This window comes from Cetorhinus maximus, chromosome 8 (assembly GCF_964194155.1).
Source record: "Cetorhinus maximus chromosome 8, sCetMax3.hap1.1, whole genome shotgun sequence".
In the NCBI taxonomy this organism is placed as follows: Eukaryota; Metazoa; Chordata; class Chondrichthyes; order Lamniformes; family Cetorhinidae; genus Cetorhinus; species Cetorhinus maximus.
In genome coordinates, this window is record NC_135886.1 from 86322345 (window position 1) to 86328546 (window position 6202).

Consider the following 6202-nt stretch of genomic DNA (forward strand, 5'->3'; position numbering starts at 1 on the left):
GAAGAGCATTGACTTGTACAAATTGCACATGGACTCTTTTCGCGCATGGCCCACCCCAACCAGAGTGGGACATATCAGGGCTCCAGTGCCTCCTCACCCTGCTGCTTCTGAGCACTCACACAAAGATGCTAGGCCTGCTCCACACCCCTCCAGCCAGCCCTTGGATACATGCTGCCATCATCACATTAGGCACCACGCGGTATATCCTTCCATAGCAAGGAGGCGCAAGCATGTGGAGCGCACAGCGCAACCGATGGTTCATTGCCACACCACCTTGAAGCTCCCCTCCCACCATCTCATCACCCTGTCTAGGACATGTCCTGGAATTCTGAGTCTGTGCCTAAGTGCAGCTCCTCCAGTTTGCCCCCATACCAGTCATGTGGGACTCAGTGTACCACATGCTGTGAGGGCAAAACACATCTCCCTCATCACCCTCTCAGGCTGACCTCAGCATGGGCAGTATCTGCTGGCCCACCCAGCAAAGGACAAATGCCGTCAATGATTCAATGCAGTCACTACACACAGACTTGGGGGTGGGTGGTGGTTGGGGGAGGCGGGAGCTGTGTAGCAGGGGGTAAGCCGACCTGCTGGGTTAAATGCCCAATGCCAACATGGTACTCACCCTGTCAGAGCACAACAAGTCATTGAAGTACTTGGATCCAGGCGTGCCGCACCACGTTGTGGAAGCTCACCACTTCCGCCATCTCCGCCACCTGCTCCCAGGCACGTTTGGCCATGTGGGGGGACCTCCTCCTCCCATCCTGGGGAACCAACACCTCCCGCCATGCTGCCACCTCCTCGAGGAGGGCAGCAAGGCAGTCCTCCGAAACACAAGGGGAACACTGCCTTACCCTCCGGCCTGGCCTGTCCCGCTGCCCTACCCTCCGGATTGGCCTGCTCACCAGAACCCCTCTGCTGTGGCCTTGCACTTGCCATTGTGACTCGCCCAGAAAAGGCTGCCAGGCCTTCATTTAAACAGGTTGCCAGGTCGTCATTGGACCCGGCGGTCTGTGCACGCCCGCCGCCGCCCGCCCACTGCCGCTATCCTCAGGAGTCGAGAAATACGCTGGGCAGATCTTAATTGGCCCACGCACATAAAATAGTGGCACGGACCCAATTGCATGCAGCGATTTGGTCCGTGCCTGCCCATGCCCGCCCGTGTTCGCTCTGCTCTGCGACTCCCCCCGACCCCCCCCACCAACCTGAAAATCCAGGCCAAGGGGACACAATCTTAAAATTAGAGCCAGGCCAATCTGGAATGGAATCAAGAAGAACCTTTTCACACCAGGGTTGGTGGAAATCTGGATGTCACTCTCCAAAAGGATGTGGATGCAGCAATAATTGGATATTTCCTTCACTAAACCTCCTCTTTTCATCTTTTTCCTCCTTTCAGATGCTCCTTAAATTTTTAGTCATCTGTCTAAATATCTGCTTTTGTGACTCGGGGTCAAATTTTATCAGATAGTGCTCCTGTAAAACACCTTTGGACTTTTTACTATAATAAAGCTACCATATAAATGCAAGTTATTGTTGTTGTTTGTGACTGAGCTAATGGGTTGTTGTTGGGCTCAGGTATTATGGGATATGGAGCAAAGGTGGGAAAATGGAATTGTTGGGCAGACCATCCAGGATCTAATTGAATGGCACAGCAGGCTCGAGGAGCTAAATGGCTGACTCCTGTTTCTATATTCCTAAGAATGGCACGTGTATTTTTGTGTCTATGATCACTGATATATACCTCATTTATGCCACAAAAAGTGATCATTTCTAAAGGCAACAAAAAAGACGTAACACTTCGAAGGAAAGAACAATAATAGAGTTGCAAGGAACAGAACAGTCTCAGTGGAAATGAAAGGTAATATTAAGTCATGGATTGCTTACAATTGTAGGAATTAAAAAAAACTCTCATTGAGACCAGTCTCATTGTGGAGCAATTGTGGTGTTTCTAAACTGAAAAGATTTATTCCAGTGATATTATGTTGAAAAGTTTCTTAATTTATTTCTGCTGTTAAATTTTTTGAAACAAAATGCAGAATTAAAGCACATTTTCACTTTAACCTCAACATAAAATAGATCAAAAACCCTGGAATAATTTTGCCTATTACCTTTAACAGCCACCTATGGCAATGCAACATCTGCCTGAGGTGAATGTCAGCCCAGGAATCTTCTCGTTATTGTCTGACTGATAATCCATTTACAGAGCCAAACATTCATTACAACTGAAATTCCATATTGAAGCCAGAAGTTTACAATGTCCGAACTAAGTCTTTTAAAGATTCCATTTCAATGATGGGAAATAGTAAATACACTAAAATAGCATGAGACAATAGAGAGGCCTAAGTACCATTAATTTAAAAGAAAAAAATCATTCTCTCATCTTTTTCCTTAATGAATGGTTGTTTATCGATTCTCTTTTCTCTCTCCTCTATTCTCTTCGACACCTTTCATTGTTCTTCTTCTTTGTTAATAGGGGCACAGAGTCCAAGGTTAGGGAGATTATGCTGAGTTTATATAAGACACTAGTTAGACCTCAGCCGGGATATTGTGTACAGTTCTGGGCGCCACACTATAGGAAAGCTGTGAACACATTGGAGAAAATGCAGAAGAGGTTTACAAGAATAGTTCCAGGGATGAGAAACTTCAGTTATGAAGATAGATTGAAGAGGTTCCGGCTGTTCTCCTTGGAGAGGAGAAGGCTACAAGGAGACTTAATAGAGATGTTCAAAATCATAGCGAGGCTGGATAGAGTAGATAGGGAGAAACTGTTCCTACTTGTAAAAGAATCAAGAACGAGAGGGCACAGAATTAAAGTGATCTGCAAAAAAAGCAAATATGATGAGAGAAAAAACTTTTTCACACAGCAAGTGATTCGAGTCTGGAATGCACTGCCTGGAAGTGTGGTGGATGCAGGTTGAATCGACATTAGATGAACATTTGAATAGTAACAATGTGCAAGGGTATGGAGAAAAGGCAGGAAAATGTCACTAAGTCATAATGCTCATTTGGAGGGCTAGTACAGACACGATTGGCCAAATGCCTCCTTTTGCGCCATATCATTCTGTGATTCTGTGGTAAATTTGTTATGGGTCTTAGGTTGTCCTTGGTCAGGATTGATAGAAGCTGCTGTAGGCTAACTTGGTAAACTTTACCTTTTCTTGAACATTCTGTGAACTATGTACAGTTGTACAGTGCAAGGCTAGCACGAGGCTTCACATAGAACTATCTCTCAGCATACTCTGCTATCATGTGATTTACATCATGGATGATGTAGACTGTTTATTTACATATTTAACATTAATCCTTTAAACTACAACCACCAACTGTAACACAGATAATTTCAACTAAGTGACTTCTTATTCTATCCAATATAATGCTACATAGGCTGGCTACCTCTATTACAGAGCTGTTGATATATGTGTCTAACCATGTTGATCCAAGCTGGGGTGCAATTCCATGGGTGCCAACTCATCTAGTAGTTCTCACAAATGGGCGTTATTTACATCTGAACCTCGACAATGAGTGCTGGCAAGTTTCTCACCTCCAGGAAACAGTACAGGCAATTGTACATAAACTTAATAAAATAGGTTATTATTGCAGATTTTATGACTGTGAGAAGGTGACATTTGGAGTATCCACTCATGTTATATTGATAATATGGGAATGACCTGTTCAGTAGAGTTTTTAGAGAGTTGTTCGAGTTGGTGTCCCAAGTATTTACAATTATATTTTGCACTGTTAATTGATTGATTATCCTGTGTATTATGCCATTTTCTTTGCGCTGACATTTCCTTAAATGCTTCGTTCATTATTCTTTTCTGCAACACAATCATTTCCCAATTTAATATCAACATAGGTGCTCTACAATTAATTGCTGTAGGTGGTAATTGTAGACAATATTCCCCTCCCTAATCCAAGGATGTTGAAACAAAGTGTAAAATCAATAGTCCTAACGACTTTGGAGTTGGTTAGTTTATCTCAGACTGGGGATCCAATCTGAGATCTACCTGGTCACTACATAAACATCCTAAACCATTGGGGAATCTATTCTTTTTTTCATTCCATATGAAAAATAAGTCAACCTAGTCAAATAATATCAATGAAGTACTCTTTTAAACAGATTATAGATAGCCACTATGCAACACTCTGCAACAATAAGGGTAACCTCAAACAATCATGTTTGGTTCATTTTCACGATCATAGGTATCAGTAGCATTAATTCATTAATTGGCTGTAAGTTTAACCCCACCCGTCAAAGTTGGGTAGGAGAGCGTCAAGAGTACTAAATCAGAAAATATGTGAAACTTGAACCCTTGCAATCTGGCCAGCTGCTGGACAGGAGATGGGGTAAACATAAATGACCAACTTTTTGGTTCTCTTCTGCAAACACATGCCTCCTGCTCCCTTTCTGCCTCCACGTAAATATTGGGGCCAGCACTGCACCTGCAGAGTGATGTGAAAAAATTCTCAAATGTTGCTACATAATTTTGTTAGTACATGAGCCCTGTTTTCATTATTTTGTATGTTTAGTTTTCTTCTTCTTTCACTGTCTAACTCTTGTACTTGTCCACTTTACGTATTACCATTTATTTCTCTATGTATCTAACACAATTAAACAATTCTGTGAGCAATGAAATGCTTGATAGTGGGTTATGACTTTTGATTAGTGACCTTTGAGTTAATGGGAAGATGGGCAAATCAGCTTTGAATTTGTCAAGTCTTATCTACAGTACTTTGACTTTATGAATAATACATATTTTTAACGCCAATTTAAGTACACTTTTGCAGTGAAGGATAAGTCAATTGGTGAAAAGCTTCAGATTAAAAGTAACTAAGCTACTCAGGCAACTAAATAAAATCCTGTTTTAGAATGAAGTAGGCTTAGAAAGCTCAGTCAATGTGGTTTTCAACACTGTCCCCATTCATTAATTGAGCAGTCTATCAGCACTTCAGTATTGAAGTACTGAGGTAGCAATATGGTAATTTATTTTATTCAGTGTTACTTTGCTGATCATCCGACATGTGAGCTATGTTTAAAATAGCCAAACTAGATAATAAATCCCATTTTCTTGCTCCGTCCATCTTGGTGCATGTTGTTCTGTGTAAGCTTCCACAATAATCTTTAACATTCAATTATATACCTACTGCATAACAATACAAATGGACAAACAACAAATGAGATTTGTGGAGAGTTGATGTTCATTATAAAGGAGAAGATAGAAGATCATGGTTTGGAGGAAGCAAGTTGATTGGTTCCTCACATTTACAGTGACAAAATAGGCCAAGGAACTACAGACAAATCAACCTCACATCAAAATGACTATAAGTTTTTAATAGTAAATTTGACAATTGCTGGCATGACATTAGCCTAGGAAATAGCAGCCACTATAGATTCGAAAGACCAGATCCTTGGTGATCAAGCTCTTTAGCTTTTTTGAGGAGGTGGCATCCCATATGGACCAAGAGAAGCTCACCCTGTGCTGTCTCTAGACTTACAGGAAGAAAATTTTGATAAAAGTCTAAACAAAGTATTTTATGTAAGCTTAATGTAGTGGAGCTTCAAAGTTAAATGTGAGGATGGATAATAAACTAGCCCAAAGGAAGAAATGAATATGATGTCTGTTGTGATCTCAAAAGACACCAGATCTTTTTTTAGATTTTTTTTAGAATTTGAAAACTCAGGAAGTTACTAAAAGAATGAAGCCACAAGGTTCACAATTTAAAACAAAATAATTTTACTGCACCGATATCAAAGAACTGACTCTATCTTCAATAATCAATTACATTAAAGATACTAAAAGTACAATAAGCACAATTACTTACACCCTAAATTGAATATGTTAGCTCCATTTTCCTTCTACACCCATTAGACTTGAACCTCAAAACTTATTTAAGTCAGATACTGTGGTAATCTGAGGTGCAATGCACCATTAAGAGAATGTGAGCAGATTGACGACGTGACTGTATTACCCAATTGCTGCGTAGCGAGGGCTACAATGTTAATCAGCTGCTTAGAATGGGTCCGGTTGGGGAAGCACACATTGTGTTAGTTACTTCTGCTCTGTTACTTGTGTAAATAAACAGCATGTGCTTCACCTTATATTGGTCTCTGCGTCTGCAGTATATTGTTTGCCAACTCACCCACCAGTAGATAGGAGTGCAACCGTGTTCGCAAGTAAAGCGACCGAACAGAAGGAACATAACA